This window comes from Canis lupus, chromosome 10, assembly GCF_048164855.1.
Source record: "Canis lupus baileyi chromosome 10, mCanLup2.hap1, whole genome shotgun sequence".
NCBI lineage: Eukaryota > Metazoa > Chordata > Mammalia > Carnivora > Canidae > Canis > Canis lupus.
In genome coordinates this window covers 74,817,019-74,835,812 of record NC_132847.1, presented here as the reverse complement: position 1 = coordinate 74,835,812, position 18,794 = coordinate 74,817,019, and the positions used below count along the sequence as shown (strand labels likewise).

General features: G+C 41.0%; 1 pseudogene; it reads left to right on the top strand.

Moving 5' to 3' along the window:
- Positions 1–472: 472 nt before the first annotated feature.
- LOC140641065 (large ribosomal subunit protein uL30 pseudogene) lies at positions 473–1,191 on the top strand (annotated as a pseudogene).
- The last annotated feature ends 17,603 nt before the right edge of the window (positions 1,192–18,794 follow it).

Here is an 18,794-nt window from a genome sequence, read left to right as displayed (position 1 = left end):
ATTTATTGGCAATGAAAGTGTACCATAAAAACATACTCCAGACAGAAGACAACTGTAGGCTAAAATTTCAAAATGTACTAAAAGAAATTAAGGTAATAATGGGGAAATGAAAGAAAACATAAATTTGTAACAGAAACATTTAGTAATAAAGTGATAGAACTCCAAAAGAATTAGAAAATAAAAAACCCACTCATTTCAGAAATAAATATTAAACAGGAAAGAACACAAGAGTGAATGAAGACAGCAGATAATATCCTAAAAAATAAAGGTTAAAAGGAGTAAACTTCTAAACCACCAAAACAAATGAAAGAGATTTAAGAGAAAAGAAATAAGATTTGAAAAAAAAAAAAGTGACAGTAATAGAAAATAGGTATATAATACGTAAGCGTTCACAAAAGAGGAAAACCAAGCCATGGAACAGAAATCATAAAAACGAACCAACCAAACAAACTGCTCTTTTCAGGCTGGAACCATGGAGAGTGAAGAGAAGACAAAGAAGGTTCCTGCTGTGCCAGAAACCCTTAGGAAAAAGCAAAGGAATTTTGCAAAGTTGAAGATCAAGCCTGTGAGAAAGAAGCCTGCCCAAAAGATGCTTGAAAAGGAAGGAGGAAGCTTATGTATTAAAACGCTAAGCATTACCCGAGGAATATAGGCGGGTGTTCAGAATGGAGCCAGGAGGAGCAGAATGGCAAGGAAAGCTGGCAGCTTCTGCGAACGTGCGGAACCCACGTTGGCATTTGTCATCGGGATCAGAGGTAGCGGTGGTGCCAGCCCAAAGGTTGGAAAACTGTTGCAGCTTTTTCGCCTTTGCCAGATCTTCAGTGGCACCGTCGTGAAGCTCAACGAAGCTTCAGTTAACATGGTAAGGCTTGTGGAACCACAGAGAGCGCGAGGGAGCCTGAAGTCGGTAAATGAGTTGAGCTGTAACGGTGGTTATGGCAAAATCAACAAGAAGTGAATTGCCCGGATAGACACCACATTGGCTGCTCGATCTCTTGGTAAACATGGCATCGACTGCATGGAGGACCTGATTCATGAGACCTACTGTAGGAAAACCTTTCAAAGAAGCAGATACCTTCCTGAGGGCCTCCAAATGATCTTCTCCACAGAAAGACCACCCGTTTGTAGAAGGTGGAGACGCTGGCCAACAGGGAAGACCAGAAGGCTAGGCTTACTAGACGGACGAACTAAGATAGCTACCATGATCATTTTTGTAAGCTGGTCAGTTAATAAATGACTAATTTCGGGCTGAAAAACAAACACCAAACACCAACAGCAAAACCGTTTAAAACAACTTTGCTTAAAAAAAAAAAAAAAAAAAAAAAGGATCTGAAAGCACATACTAGAAAGGAGCACCATGTAATCAAGAAAAATGATCCAGAATGACCAATACTGAAACGTTCTAAAAAATGCTTGGAGCTCCCAGGCAAAAGGACTAAGTCACTTGAGAAGGAAAGAAAATTTGATGGCTATCAGATTTCTTGACAGCGACACTTTATAACAGGAGACAATGGAATGACATATTTAAGATACTCAAGGAAAGAAAATATGAGCCATATATTATTAATCCAGCTGAACTAACTTTCAAGCATAAAAACTGCAGACAAACTGCTATCAATAAGCAAGAACGCAGGAAATATTGTTCCCAGGAGTCTTCCCTGAGTAAACTACCAAAGAATGAAATTGACTGGAGCGACAGTGACATAAGGCCTGGTGGTGAGCATTAATATACAGCTACCTGTAGAACAACGTGTAAATGATGCTTACGGGAGGGAAGGTATTGGCCCTAACAGCTGTATGCTCTGAAAGGGTAGGAACACAGCATTAAGTTTCAAAAAGGGGAAAAGCATTTAAAAAGTAGATTAAGCTCATGATCACTTTACGGTTATTACCTAGGAATAAAAGGATATTGTTTCAAATCAATTCCAGGGATAGAAGATGATGAGGAAGAGATTACTAGCAAATTTTAATATTATTCAGAGTAGTAAACTGATAATCAATTGTCCTAAATATAAAAGTATTGATAGAAAGGAGGCAGTTTGAACTAACTTACAAACTTTTTTAAGCACTCCATCCTCCCCCTTAAAAGTGTAAAAATATAGAAATGAATAAAATAGGACAAATCATAAAAGACAATTTGTATAAAAAATAGTATATTTATAAATATAGCATAAAACATGATAGAGCATAAGGCAAATATAACAATCCTGTCTATAAGTATCATGTGCTTAATTCACCTCTTTAAAAAATTTAGATTCTCTAAAAAACAAATTCTACAGTGTGCTATAAATAAGAGATTTAGACCTTGAAACTATGAGATAGAAACGGGTTAAAAATAAAATAAAAGGATGGGAATATATATATATACCCGGCAAATGGAAACAAAAATAAATCAGAGGACATTTCCATCATCCCAAAAAGAAACCCATACCCACTAGCAAATGGTCTTCACTTCCCTCAAATCCCCCAGTTCTAGGCAACTAATATGTAACCAAATATAAATTATGTCTCAATAAAGCTTTACAAAAAAATAAGTAAAATAATTCAAGGTTCCCAGTCTATATATCAGAAAGGGTAGAATTTCAATAGAGGGACCAACCTGTCCACTTTGCCTGGGATTTTCTTGTTTTTAGCACCAAAATTCTCATCCTGGGAAATGTGTGAGCAAACCTAGATGTTAGTCACTGTAAATGTAGACCGATGCCATTTAAAAGAGTCACAGAAAGATATTTATAATGTTATACACTGTAAAGCGCAATATAGAGCTGTTATTAATACTAAAGCATCCAAAACCACAGCAAAAACATAAAGTAAAAACTCTAGAAATAAGAAAGAATATAAATTCTTAGCAGTATCTAACATACCTAGCACAATCCAAAATTTGTGAAGTAGGCCAAGTTTGATACAATTTAGGAGGCCTAACCAACACAGTGAATAAAATAGATATCTGAATCTTAGTAATTCATAACATAAATTATTTTCAAGGGCATATAGAATATTCATGCAATTGTCTATATTTTAGGACACACACACATGCTTCTTTATAAGTTCCAAAGAATAGAAATAGTAGAAATTTACGATGATATTCAGGAAAAGTAGAAATAATAGAAATTTCCTTAAGGTTTTCTCTCTCAAGTAATTTTTTTAAATAGTTGACTAAAAACCTGGGGAAAGCGAAATAAAATTATAGAATTATTTGAAAATGATACTACTATTGAAAATATAGCAAAATCTATAGAATAAAACTAAAGCATTTGTCAAAGGAAAAAAATCAAAACTTGAAATACCAATGTCAAATAAATTAAAAAGATAAAATGAATGAATAAAATGCCCAACTCAGTAAAGTTAGAAAAACTAAAACAAAGAAAACTAAAAAGAGTAGAGGAAGGAATTAAGATGAGAGTAGGGGATTAATGAAGTGGAAAAGTTAATTTAGTAAGTAAGTCCAAAATTTGGTACTTAAAAAAAATATATCAATATAGCTACTAGCAAACCTAACTGAACATTGGTGGAAGAAAACATTCATACATAAAGTTAGGAATAACAAGGGGGAAATAACTATGAAAAGAAAAAACATCTCAAGAGATGACTTTGTATGATTGCGGGGAATATACCTGAGAGTCAGATGAAATTGATCCTTTTTATAGAAAACTACAACTTGCCAAAATTCAGAAAACTGCAAACAAACCAACTGTCTTTGAAAAATTTAGTGAAATTCGTTACAAAGGTCCTCACACAAAATCAAATTCACATTTGAATTCTACAAAATCTTTAAAATCAGATTATGTCAATGTTCCTTAAATTATTGCAAAGTATGGAAACAGAAAGTACGCTTCCAAATTCATTTTATAAGATGAGCATAACATTTGTTTCAACTTCCTTAGCAAAGTTTGCTCCAAAAAATAAAAGTACAAATCAACATTACTTATGAGTATCAATGCAAAAAAGATTAACATCAGCATATTAAAAAGACATATATTACCACCAAGCGGGTTTTATTTCCAGAACAGAGTGTGGTTCAATATTAAGAAATCTATTAATATTATCCATCATATTAATAGAACTAAGAAGAAAAAAATCATATGACATGTTTATAGATGGATGAGCCATTTAACAAAATCCAACACCTTACACATGTTGAATACACTTAGTGAAATAAGAAATATCAGAGGATATTTCCTTAGCCTGTGCCAACATTTGCATTCATTATCCAAATTAATCCTAATGACAATCTTACAAGATAGGTAATATTCCCATTTGCTTATAAGGAAACCGTGGCTTTGAGAGAGAAAATAAATGATCTAAGGACACATGTCATTAATATGTGGAAAAGCTGGTATTTGAATTTATGATCACCTGACTGCAAATCCTATTAGTGTCTATACCTACATTATTCTTCCTTCTGCTGGCTCTTCAGAGTTGTCCTTGATCACCATAGATCTCCGCTTCTGCTTCTTGTTTCTTTCCATCTTTCCTTCCTTCCTTCCTTCCTTCCTTCCTTCCTTCCTTCCTTCCTTCCTTCCTTCCTTCCTCCCTCCCTCCCTCCCTCCCTTCCCTCCCTCTCCTTCCTTCCTTCCTTCCTCCCTCCCTCCCTCCCTCCCTTCCCTCCCTCTCCTTCCTTCCTTCCTTCCTTCCTTCCTTCCTTCCTTCCTTCCTTCCTTCCTTCCCTCCCTCTCCTTCCTTCCTTCCTTCCTTCCTTCCTTCCTTCCTTCCTTCCTTCCTTCCTTCCTTCCTTCCTTCCTTCCCTCCCTATGGCATTGCCTTTCTTTCCTCTAACAATTCATTTGTTCTCCTCAGGTGGACGGTATCCAATGCTCTGTCGTTTCACTTCAGGACCTAGGGTCAGTTCTTCCCATTTGAGTCTCCTATTCCCCGCCCTACTATGAGCTCTCGGAGAGAAAGCCTCTCGCCACTCACACCGCTCCTGCAAAGTGTCCTGTGTGTTGTTGGAGTTCAGAGGAGTGCCTGGGCGTGGCCCGCTGATCATTTTCCAATCAAGTGCTAGCATATGAAGGTTGATTCCATGAATTCAAAATTAGTACTGATATTTACCATCTGCCTAGCAATATGATCAGGGTCCCCGTATCTATTGATTATACTTCTGTAACCCCAGATACCCCCTTGAAGACTCCCTGCCTCTTGACACCCAAGAGAATCCTGTGGTCGACGTAAGGTTGCAGTCCTCTGCAGATTTCTACTGATTCAAGGTGGGAGTAAGTGAGGTGGGGCAGGGAGAAGGTGCTTATCTTTGTTGGTACCTCTGCCTCTTAGAAACTCCATGAATCCTGCTTCCATTGCACGCTGCTTCATGCCTATTATAAAATGTAACCCCTTCTTCAGAATTAGCAACCACCAGAACCATCATGGTGAAGTGACTTATTCCTACTACGTGAGAGGACACTATTTTACAGGCATGCTGTGGGCGGCCAAGCCTGGAAGGAGCCACATCAGCCAGTACACATTTCTCAGCTTTCTGCTCATTTTCTAGATTCCTTTTTCCCCCTCCTTCTATCTTTCCTCCTCTACTCCTTTCTGTTGTCCCCAGAGCCTGCAATTCAACTTCCTATATGATAGAAAATAGGACATCACCCTTCTTATGTCTTCATACCCCCCTTATAATGCTGACACATCAAAATTCATACTTATTCTCTCCAAAAAGGTTGTTCTCTCTTTAGTGCCTTCCATTAAGGTTATAAAAAGTCCCTGGTTCATTATTATACCTATGAGATGCAAGCCCCTGAGGCCACAGTGGCAAGTAGGACAAAGTCTAGGGAACATACAGTCCGATAAAAGTTGTTGGTAGAGATGTGTAGTAGAAAACAATCTGGTGGTTTTCACAAAAGTTAAATGCCATATATTACTTAGCAGTTCCATGTATCCACGCAGAAACTTACTTATTCATGAATGTTTATAGAAATATTACCATAATAGCCAAAAGGTGGAAATGACTCAAGTTCTCATCAACAGTTGAATGGATAAACGCAATGTGGTATGCCCACCCAGTGGAATATTATTCAGCTAGAAAAAGGAACCGAGTCCTGATTCATGCAGACGAAACTTGAAAAAAAATTAAGCTGAGTCAAAGAAGCCAGACATGAAACGTTATCTACTACATGGTTTCTTTTGTAAGGTATATCCGTAATGGGGTGAATCCATGGACAGGAAGCAGATGGGAAGTTGCCAGGTAAAGGGGCAGAGAAGAAGGAATTATCACTTGCTGCGATCCATAAAGAAAGGAGAGAGAGAGGGAGGGAAAAAGGAGGAAAGGGAGGGTATATGGTGTTTTGATGGATATGGTAGATATGATGAAAACTTGGATATGGGATATGGTGGGATGATGAAAACTCTTTAAATCTAGAGAGAGCTGCTTGTTGCACAACACTGTGAATTTTCTAAATACCACTCTATTGTACACTTTGAAACGGTCAATTGTATGAGATATGAATTTTACCTCAATAAAAATAAATACACAATACACAAAAAATAGCCAGTGGTCAAGGATATAAGTGGTAATACTTGGGAACCAGTGTGAGGGGAATCAGACCTTAGGTATCTCATGCCAGATGTCCCTGAAAAGTGGGCCTGGGATGACAGCCCGAGGCTCCCAGGTGCCATTGCACCTGCAATCAGCTGGTGCAAGAAGGATTAGCACTCATCTCTGTGACTGATACTGAGGAAGAGAGGTGGCTAAAGAGTTTGATGGACAAGTGACATTCAATCGGGGAGCCAACTAGCTTAGTTGGGTCGGGAATAAACAAATCATGCTGCCACCTGCCCCTTCCACCATTCAGAATACTTTGACTAAAATCAGCTGTGTATGAATATCGAGGTACAGTTTCCTTTGAGGATCCTTCACCCTTAAAATCAGAGGGATCCCTAAATGCCACCATTGAGATCTCTGGCTTTAACAGACTAGCTTGGCTTCAAGGCTAGATGGAGGCTATTGTTTATCATCATCATCATCATCATCATCATCATCATCATCATCAAGATATAGAGATAATCTTTCTTACAGTAAAAATTTCACTGAAAGTATTCATCACACTTAAATGTGTGTTTACAGATGAATATCATGTTCCCATAGATTTGCATTTTTGTACTTTTATCAGTTTTAAAGCTTTTTTTTAAAAAAAGATTTATTTATTTTTAGAGAGAGCATGCAAATGGAGGAAGGAGTGGAGGGAGACAGATAAGCAGACTCTCCGCTGAGTGCAGAGCCCGTCGCAAGGCTGGATCCCAGGACCCCAAGATCATGACCTGAGCTGAAACCAAGAGTCAGATGCTTAATTGACTGAGGCACCCAGATGCCCCAAAGCTTACTCACTTTGACCAGTTTTTAAAGGGTATGTCACTTGCTGGGTACCAGACACCAAGAATGGCACTGGCCAAGGCAGGAGACAAGACAGGCTTCCTTCTTCCTTTCATTGACGTTATGGTCCTGAAGGGAATTTAGAATTAAGCACACAGTTCCAGGTACTAGGAGTTCTATGAAAAGGTACGTAAACCTGACAAGCCATGGGGGCACTTCAATGGGAACCTACTCTAGCTTGGGGGTGTGATCAGGAAATCTGGGAGCACTGTTGTACGGAAGTGATGTCTTAGACACGTTGCAGAGGGTAAAGCAGGGGTTGATCAGATGAAAAAGAGCTGAAAGCATGTCCAGAAAGCAGGGATACCCTTGCCGGTAAGCAGGGCAAATGTCATCACTACCATTTTACAAAAGAAGAAACAGGCTCAGAGGGTCCATGACCTACTCAAGATCACCTCGGCAAAGGGACACTGTTCAGTGAAACCTCCGAGAAGTTTGCTTTATGAGAGCCTTCCAAGCAAACAGCTGATGAAAGAGGATTTAATTATATTTGCATTAGGTTCACAAACACCTCCTGACTAACTCAGCTGGGGGTCTGGTTATGATACCAGCCTCAGGACGTTGGGGCTAAAGCCAATGGGTGAATCTATCATGATTTTGATTGAAACTCCTGTCACCTCCATTAGTTTCCACTCTCGCTCCATTAGTAAAACCCAATTTAATCTCCAAAAAGATGAAGCACTTCCCCATTGACCTCTAAGAGGCCACAGATTCCCGGGAAGTATCCTGCCCAAGATCTTGTATGTCAGCACATTTACTTCCCTTTAATGGCCATCAATCCAAGGAAGACCTGCTTCCACGTTGGGAAGTTAGTTCTTGGGGGAGAAAAACTGACAGCAGAGGTGCCCATGAAAAATGAGAAAGGCCCATGGTTCAAATGTCATTGCCCAGAAGCCATGTTCAGATGTCTCAAAAAAAAAAAAAATTGCAGCAGCATGGAAGAAAACGTGACCTCATTCAGGGGGTTGCGGAGGCAGAAGCAGATCTAGGGTTGGAGCTGCTGGGAAGTGGATTTTGGCTCGGGGTGCCCAGGGCCTCCCAGAGCTGTCCAGTGCTCTCCCTTGCTGCTGCAGCGTGGGCTGCATGCACAGTGAGCTCTCTGTCCTGGCAAAGTGGCAGAGACAATGGGTTATCAGCTTTCAAATCCGTGTGAAGGCGACTTTTACACTGATAGAAACTGGAGAGAACGGTGGAAACTGGTCATTATCTTTTCTGTGGAGCAAGTGGCCAAAAGACAAAGATGCCAATACACCCTCTATTCATTTTTTTTCTCCTTTCAAATAAGCTCATCATAACTTTCACATAGAGTTCCCTGAGCCCTTCTTACCACATTTCATAAATGTCTGTATTTCTAGAAATTGCTGCTGACTCCAGACATTTCTCCCCTATGTGTTAAAATGTGTGTATTATCCTATGTCACATCATCTTAAAATCTTTAAAGGTACCAGTATATGAAAAAGAATGATCTCACAGGTTAAATGACAAATGCTAACATTTGTCCTCTCAGGTGCTGTATGTGAACAAAAATCATCGATGCCTTCATCCCCAAAGACAGAAGCACATAATTTGAGAAATCAAACAGCTCAAAGCTCTCAGTGAAGATTTGGGGGGAAAATACTAAAGGAATAAATCACAGGGAGTAGATATTAGAAATCAGGATACCTGGACGTCAACTCCAGATCCACCTGCCCCTCGGAAACTATGTGCTCCTGTGGAAAGCTCAGGTCTGCCAGAGAAAGAGAAAAAGACAAGAGGAGCAGCAGGACAGATGCACGTTAGGGATTAGAACTTCTCTCGGTGTAGACGGAGATATTGGAGTATCATGGAGACTGGCTGGAAATTAGTCTTGAGAGGTAGGTTGGGGTCAGACTGTGAAAAATATTGAATGCCTTATGAAGGAACTTGACCTTGGTCTGGTGTAAAATGTGTTTTCACTTACGGTTTTCTAGCGAAGGAGTAGCATGATCAAAGCAGCATTTGACAAAAAGAAGTAAAGAAGACACTTAACAAAGCGGAGGACAGACTTTTTTTGGACAAAGATTAGGACCTGAGACATTCAGATGCCCAAGTCCAGGTGAGGACTCAACCGAGGACAGAGACAGTATGGGACACGGAGTCCACATACCTGCGGGTGGGAGTCCAGGGAACATGGAGTGATGGCCTGGGGGAGGCAAGAGCTGGCGGTGGTTAGATGCCATGCTGGATGATCAGTCTAGATTTTCAGGAGCTTTTTAGGGAGAAAGTAAAGAACTAAGACCACAGAGTTGGCATTGGACTCATCCTTATTGGACTTCTGGATCTGCCATTTAATAAATCTGTGAAATTAGCTGTGTCTCTACTCAAGAGTCTCAGTTTATTCATCTGTAAGATGGGAATGACAATACGAGTCACGTTCCGGATTACTGTAGGGATTCCATGAGAAAATTCACAAAGTAGTGTAGTGAAATAACGCGTGAGAAAATAGCCAGTAAACGTTACATGTAATTGTTGGTTACATATTATGTAATAGATGGAGGATATAAAGTAAAACGGGTTAAAAGATGACATTTTCCAGAAGTCAAATATGTTTAGGCAAAATCAGAGATTTTGTTTTTTTCAACTAAGGCAGTGTTTTGGTTGCTCCTATGGGATGATAAGACCAAGGATCTGGACATTACCAAGTATTTCCATCCTTGTTTCTGCTTTCTCTTTGTAGATGTTTTGTTCTCTTGGAAGACCTTATCCCTGTCACAAGAAGCAGAATTGGAAGTGTTTATAACCAGGCATCTTGGCTTTGTCAACAAAGACAGACTGGCTCCCTGGAGCACCATTTCAGATTTTCTAGTTAAAAAAAGAATGTGATTGGCCTCGTTTGGCCAGGTCACTCCCAGGACAACCAGCTGTAGCCAGGGGGGTGGGTAGTGGGATCAAACCCTCATTCATAGTACACGGTTGGAGTGGGGAAGAAGCATTACAAAAATAGAGTCTAGTTGGAGACCTATTGATTTTGCTGAGCTGGCTTTGTAAGTCTGTGCAAGATCTTTCCTCGTGCCATGGTGGGCACACTTTCTTTGTGCTTTCTTTGCTGGGCAGAGGAACTGGGCAAGGTGAGTGCTCCCTCCCCTACCTCTCCACCTTCCCTTTGCTCAGTGCTCCCCTTACAGGTTTGTTGAGCAGACAACTTCCCAGATACTTGGGCATTGAGGGGCTGTGTGGTTGGGTCGTACTGTCTTTGCCTGGGCCAGTTACCCTTCCATCACTTGAGATTCTGGGCAGAGCTGTGAATGAACACATTTCAAATGCTATCAATATTTTATGAATTTCCATCCACTTACTTTAATGGGGAACTGTAAAAGCATTTAACCATATTACACCCCATCTCTCAGGCACCGCATTATTCCAACAGAGCTGTTTTATTAGAGTCAACCACCGGGGCAGTTGAGATGGCTTTATCCACCTCCCCTTCACCCCCAATTTGTTCATCCTCATGTAAGTCTGTTTGTCTGTCTGCCAACCCATCTCCAATCTATGTATATTTATCAAATAAAATCAACCATAGCCAAGGGAACATCACTTTGGTAATAGTCCACGTGCACATACACCCACACGTGTGCACACATTTATATGTACGCACTCTAGTGCACTGGGGAAGGTTTCATCTCCTGGCCTTGCTTGACTGGACTTGAGCTTTGAAAGGACACTTGGTTTTATGGACTCCCCTGGGTTCTCTTCAGGAGCATTTACTCCTTTGTCTTCTGGGGAAAAAAAAAAAATCTCAGGGAAGCATTTTACCTGAAGTTTAAATACTGAAATTAATGGTTAAGCATCCAGGCATTGGAGTCTAATAGACATTGGTTTCACAGGTCAACTCCACCACTTACCTTTCTGATCTTGGGCAAATCACCTGACCTCAAAGTGCCCTCTCTGTAAAAGGGACATTTCAGTAGCCATCTTTCGAGGTACTGAGGACCAGGTGAGAAGCATGTGAAAGCACTTAGAGCAGTACCTCCATGGCCCGGGGATGAGAGCAAAAACAGGCTTTCTGAAGCTGAAAGGGCTCAGAGGCCTTTTTCTTTTCCCTTCCCAGAACTTCTAGTCTATAACATGCATTTGTTACTGGAGATAGCTGCTGTCTGAACCATCTGCCTGAACACTGTTTCCCTCCCATCACTGCCTCTCTGCCCCCCAAAAACCCTGCTTCATACCCCAGCTGGGTGAGGACTTCATTTCATCCATTCTGAGAAGACTTCTCAGTGCCCCTAGACTGGATTAGGACCCTTTCTGTGAGCTTCCCATCACCACCCACTCTCTTTCCATAATGCAGTATGTAGGTCACTCTGTTATAATCATCTCCCCACTCTGAATGACAAGCTTTCTGTGGTCAGAGTTCAAGTACTATTTCTTTGCACAACTAACAAAGCCCTTGGGATCTGAGCTACGCCAACCTCATCTCTCAAAAAGCTTCTAACCAACCCCTCTTCTCTGTCCATTGAGTCTAGCCACCATTTTGTTCTAGTCACCATTGATTCTGTGCCAGACAGATTCTCACTACGGTATATGCAATAACTAATTTAATCCTCCATCAGCCTTATGAGATGGAGACTATTTTGATCCTCATTGTACAAATGAGGATGTTGAGGTTAGGAGATGATAGGAAATTTATACAAGGTCCCCAGCTAGTAAGGAGCAGAGCCAAGGTTTGCACTCTGGTGGTCTTACTCCAGAGACTGCACCACCACCATCCTGCACTCCTTATTTATACTCTATTCTATCCATCGCTCCAAAAAAGGGGACCTCCACACAGTTTCTATCGCCCATGCTACATTCAATGTCAACTCATGGCCTTTGCACATGACCCTTCTCCCAGAGATGCCCATCTGCCTCCCGACTTATCCTCCCTCAGGTGCCAGAACACCTTCCTCAATGCCCTGACTGTGTTTGCACCTAACGTGGCACTTATAGTGTGCCAGTCTGTTTACTTGCCCTTTTGCCTATTGGGCTGGAGGCTTCTTGGGGTATGGGCTCTGCCTTTTTCATGTTCCTGGTATCTAATGCGGTTCCTAGCCCCTAATAGAATATTAGTATCTATTGGTTGAAGAAATTCTTTTGACGTTCCTGGAAGCTAAAGGGTTTTCTCAATATTGTCATCTCTTTTAATCTTGGCTTCCACATGAATTGTATATGTAAATGTCTATCTTTGATAACATGGTTATCTGCACACACAACTAACTAAAATGCCAGATCAAATGAAATAACTGCTAGGTAAAGGTACACGTAACACGTGTCTCTCTGAATTGCTTAACCAGCCAAATGAATCTGAGGGCTCTAGAGCCAGCTAGTATCTACTGAGTGTTTGGGAGTAAGGGTTTGGTGTCTAACTGCTAATATCTCTGGGACTCTTTGAAGAGGAAACTGTGTTCACAAGGAAAAAGGACAAATGGGAAAACAATGGACAGATTTTATGCCTAAACATCTGGGCCCATGTAGCTTCACCCAAATACTAAGCATCTTTGCTAAGAGGTGCTGGTATAAAAGCTTTATGGTAAGAAGCATAAGTAGTTCCCATACCAATGAATCCAAATAGTAGGGTCTCCAGAATAGTCTTTGAGTCCATTTACTCGAAAAGGCTTTTGGACAAGGAGGGCTGCATGCTAATTCATCCAGACGAATGGAAATCCATTGCAAAGAAGGAGCAGAAGCTCAGATTTACTCCATTTTCCAGCAACTTTTCTGAAGGCTGTGTGTGTGGCCTGGTCCATCCCTTCTGGCTAAAGTACTGGACACAAGGCAGAAAAATCCTCCTACTTAAAATATCTGACTTACAATGTCTTAGAGTGGAGAGTGTTAGAGCAATGGGTATGAGACAAATTTCACACGATGATGGACAGTGTCAAGTACCAAGTGTTACTGCTAGAAAAATCAAACTAAGGCTCTAAGTAGCAGAGTTAGAAGACAAAAAGACTTGAAATAAAATGATGATAGATGAGTAATGAAAAGAGGAAGATTCTAGATGTTTGCTACAAGCAGAGGTATACCTTGCTTTGTCAACTTTCTGGCCAATGGGTCAGGGTCAGTGACAAGGGTAGAGATCACAAGTGTTCACCAGGAGAATCAGGATCTTCTGAGTTATTGGTCAAGGAGGACTTTGACTGGAGCTACTCTGCTTCTCATTGGCTCCTGTTCTCATCTACCTCAGTGAGTCTGGGGGTTGTGTCTGATGGGATCACCATGCTTCCTTGTCTTCCACAGCTCCCTAAGCTCCTCTATCCTTAACACAAGAGTGAGATCCTTTCTGACAAAGAAATGAAATCAGCTGCCAAGCTTCATCAGGTGCCTATGTTTCTCCCCTCCCCACTTCCAGCAAAACCTTTCTTCTGAACAGACAGAAAACATTTCAGCCTCGTGACAGCCCCCTGTCACTCTGATGCTGAGTGTCTCACTTCTGACATGATAACTGTGTGTGTGAGACAGACAGTGTTTGTGTGATGCTGGCGGCTTTGTAGTGGAATCACAAGACTGGGATGAGGGAGGCAAGTCATGGCTGGGACATCTGGGAACCCAGGTCTTTCTCCTCCTGTATATCTCCTGCTCGACTGGTTGGTGTAGCAGCAACTTCTCAGTCATGCAGGATCCCAGCCCATTGTTCAAGGAACCTCAAGCTACAAAACTCTACCTCGATCTGATGGTTACAGAAAAACTAGCTCAACTCAATTGAAGGCATATTTGCTGAGATCCTGTTTTGTGCCATGCAAAGATGTTTGATGCCAGGGACTACAAAGATAAAGAAGAAGAAGGAGGAGGAGGAGGGGGAGGAGAAGGAGAGAATTACAATCAAGGCTCCTCTTGAGGACATGCTACTTATGATGTTTTGTGGTTATTGTTATAGATGAATCTACATTTGATCAGCTCAGTAACACTGTGAATACGGTATTATAGCCCCGTATCACAGATGAGGAAACTCAAGCTCAGAGAAGGGAAGTAACTTGTTAAGCTCACACCAGTCATGAGTAATGGATCTAGAACTCTGATTTAAGTGTCTTTGGTTCCAAAGCTTTTAGCATTCACCTTTATGTTCTATTTTCTACAATGAGTCCTGTTTAGTAAGCTATAAAGTCATAAGCCACAAAGTTATCTATATATTTATATACACACTAAAGCAAAGTCTTATTGTAACCCAAAGGAGAAAGCAAGCCATATGGCATTCGTAGGTTTTAGAGTAAGACAGACCTGCATTTGAACTCTTTCTTCAATTTCCTAGTAGCTGTGTGATGCTATTAACTTCTTGGGCCTCGGTGTCCTCATCTACAACATGTAATAATGGCATCTATATTATGGAATTACAGTGGCAGTTGAATAAGAAAATGTATGTAAAGTTGACATAGGTAAATATGGCATGTTACTTTGTACAAAGCCTTCGGATGCAATCCCATTTGATCCCAATAACAACCTTGAGCAAAATACTATTATGTTACTATTATTATTCTTTTTTTTAATAAGTGTCAAAAATTGAGGCTTATGTAACATGTCTAATCAATACATAGCAATGTGGGACTAGAGTTCAGAGAGTCTGATCTCAAAAACTACTTGTTAGGTGAACAAGTTGGGCTCCATTGATAGGGTGGCTTAAGATCCATCAGAACATCCTCAAGAACTGCAAAATATTTACTTTTACCACAGCAGGCTGCATTCTTTGACAAGAGGGCCTATTGGGGGACCTATGTCATCCTGTTGATCTTGCAAGAACCTTCTGTTATACACAGGACATTGCTTGGAAATTGCCACCATGGTCTCTTTTGGATGATTGATGCATGCCAATTGTATGCATATACTGTGTATTGAAAGAAAACAGAGCTTTTTTTTTTTTTTTTTTTTTTTTTTTTACTATCCATGGGAGTTTCCATAGCTCATGCCTTGGAATAGATCAGGTTCAATTACCAAAGATGTTTTTCTAGAAAAGGTAGATTAATACCAATTAACAGGTCGAGATAGGAGTTGAGACCTTAGCCTGTTCACAGACTGAGTTGTGATTTCATGTCATCTGACACATGCATAATTACACACACCAGGAAGCATCCACCAATGTGTGCATCACAATAAATGTGTGCTTAATTACAAGTCACCATGCATATATGCTTAATTACACATCCTGCTACCTGCAGGATTAATTACATGTCGTGTTACATGCACACAATCAGGAGAGGTGACATTTGATGACATTAAAAGAGCTAGGAGAACATAAAGGAACAATTTTTAAACAGTTGCATAATGTGTGTGCTTTTTTATCTCCACAGAAGGCATCAGACGTTAATTTCTACTCAATCAATCAAGAAGCACTTATTGAACAAGTCTTGTCAATTTTACTTTCATGGTGTCTCCCGCATGTAGATTTCCCTTCCCATTGCTGTGATTCCTAATGTCATCACCTCTCGCCTGACAGTTCAAGGTGATGGGAAGGACACTGCACCCAAATCTCTCTCCCTAACTCTCAGCCAAGTCATCAGCATCTCCAACCGGCATTGCTCTAGAGATCCTTAAGGGGACCCCTGCTTTCTCCCGGGTCTTAAACTCTCCACCACAAGCCAGTGCTCAAAACCCCATTCTGGTCATCTCAGTTTCTATCTTAAAATTCCTCAATGACTTTGCATTGATCCAGAGCAAAGCTGGACATCCTGAGCTTGAACTTCAAAGCCCTTTCTGTCCTGATCTCTGCCCACCCCTTCAACGTCTTATTGCCTTGACCTCTGTCCCTCACATCCAGCCACACTGCTTTTTCTCCAACCTCCAAACAGACCATTATTCCTCCTACCTCAAGATCATTCACACATACTGATTTTTCTGCCCCCAAACGTTCTCCTCTTTTTGCACATATCTAATTAAATCCTACCTAACCCTCAGATTCCAGCCCAAATATACCTTTCCCAGGAACATATTCACTAGTACCCCAGACCAGGTTAGGTCCTGCTATTAAACTCTAAACTTTTCCTTCATAAGAAATGATGACAATAATCATCATGGGTCATCTGTGCAGTATTCCCATTAATACCTGCCTGCCTCAGTCACTGGAAAGCCCACAAGGACTGTGATTGGGTGTGTTTTATTTTCCATTATGTTCTCCTAGTATAGGGCCTGGCACACAGTAACTTTCTAGTAAAGTTATCAGACTTAATAAATAAAAATACGGGATGCTTTTCAGCTAAATCTGAATTTCAGATAAATACTGATTTTAAAACATTTTTATGCATGCAGTATTTGGGACATACTTCTAATAAAACTTATTTGTGCCTACCTGAAATCCAAATCTAAGTGAATGTAGTATATTTTATCCGGCAACCCTATTCCTTAATATGTGATGATTGAATGAATAAATAAATTGGTAATTAGATGAAGTTTCAAAAGACTTTGGTTCTAATTCAGCTATGGCTCTGGCTTATCCTCAAAGGCCAATTCACTCTTCCTCACACATACAATGAGGGTTCATGATATATAACTCTGACTCTTACAATATTGGCACAAAATGGTGAGAAACTAGGGTAAAAGCCAAATAATGATCCCTCCCTGCCACAGCTCTCTCTAGGACCATTCTTTGTTTATAAAATAATCTGTCTGGTTGAGCCTTTCCATTTTCCTCCTCCAAATTCTAGCTCTCTCTCATGCCCCCAGCCCCAGATTTAAAATACCCCATTTTTGCATAGGACTTTTGTCATCTGAAACTGTCACTTTTTTTTTTTTTTTTGAGAGAGAGAGAGTGTGTGTGTGCAAGCTGGGGGGAAGAGCAGAGGGAGAGGGAGAGAGAATTGTAAGCAGATTCCACGCGGAGTGCAGAGCCCAATGTGGGACTCAATCTCGTGATCCCGAGATCATGAGCTGAGCCGAAGCCAAGAATCAGACACTTAACCAACTGAGCCACCCAGGCGCCCCTGAAGCTGTCACATTTTAATTCTAACAGAGAGGACTGGGACTGATATTTAACATTAGTTCTTAAAGAAATAAAGATAAATGCAAAAAGATCCATGATGAACAAAATATCGGAAGTTTAAATAAAAACAGAATCAGTGGGACTGCTTTTTTTTTTTCTATTGCCTCGGGTTCTAATATGGCTTGGCACACACTTTTTATTGAAATTTTTGATATTTTGCTCATTTTGATATTTGCATCAATTCTGATTTTTTAATAGATTTTTAATTAATTAATTTATTTGACTGAGAGAGAGAGAGAGAGCACAGCAGGCAGAGCAGCAGGCAGAGGGAGGGGAGAATCAGTCCCCTTGCTGAGCAGAGAGCCCCATGCAGGGCTGAAGGTCTTGATCTTTGAACCTCGGGGTCATGAGGTGAGCTGAAGGTAGATGCTTAACCAACTGAGCCACTCAGGCATACCTAATTCTGATTTTTTTAAAGAAAATATTTTGAATTAAATATTTAAAAAAATACACTGTAAAAGTCCACTGAATGTAGGACTTACCTTGATTGCTAAGTGTTTTGCACCCCTTTCCATTTAGCACCCAGGCTGAGTGCCTCACACGCTTCACTCTTGTCCCCACTTTTGTAAGCAGAGCCAACCTTTGAAAGAAAATTTATGGTGGGCAGGGCCTCCAGGGCAGGGGTAGGAGTGTCAGAAGTGCCATGCTGAATTTATCCTGCGAGCCAAGAAGAATAGAAAGGCTTTGAGCAAGAGAGAGCCCAATTCTGCTCTGAGCTTTAGACAGGTATTGTGGCTCTGATCCGCTCTAGAGAATGGGTTGGAGGGACTGTCATGAAGCTTGGAGGCCACGGAGGAAGGCAGTGTGTGAGTGATGCACGAGCTCAGGAGCAGGGTGGAGGTGGTGGGGGTAGATGACAATGGGCTAACCAGATTTGCTTGGAAGGAGCACCTTCTCCCTTACTTCTCGGCTATTCTCTGTCTCTTCTCTGTTCAGCTTAGCACGTCTTGTTGGAGAAGAGCAGGCAGGGAAGGAGCACAGAGGGCGGGCTTGTTAGCTTCAATGAGTGGGATTCTGACTACACGGATGCTCCCTGATTTATTTGCAGACCTTCTGGGCATCTTCCCAGCCCCTACATAAATTAGTTCCCCAGAGATCCATACATTGAATAGCATACTCATTGTTCCCTGCGTATATGTTCCCAGAGGTGGGCCAACAAATTCACTTTCTGAAATAGTCTGGAAAGGGACTGTGTTATTGACACTTTCCCCCATGGTATTTGTATTTCAAAAAGCAACATGCTCAGGAATCCATCATTTCAATTAAAGCTTATCTAGGTCTCCAATGAAAAAGAAATATCAATATGGCAGAGTCCCCAACCCAGGAGTATCCAAATTTAGCCTTCAGCCTGAAGCCACCATAAATGTGCTATGTGACCTTGAATCCACTGCGTGGCTTTTCTGTGTTTCAGCCTTACCTTTGGGAGGAAGCTTCCAGTAGACAGAAGCGTCTGAACTGTGGTCTTGAAAT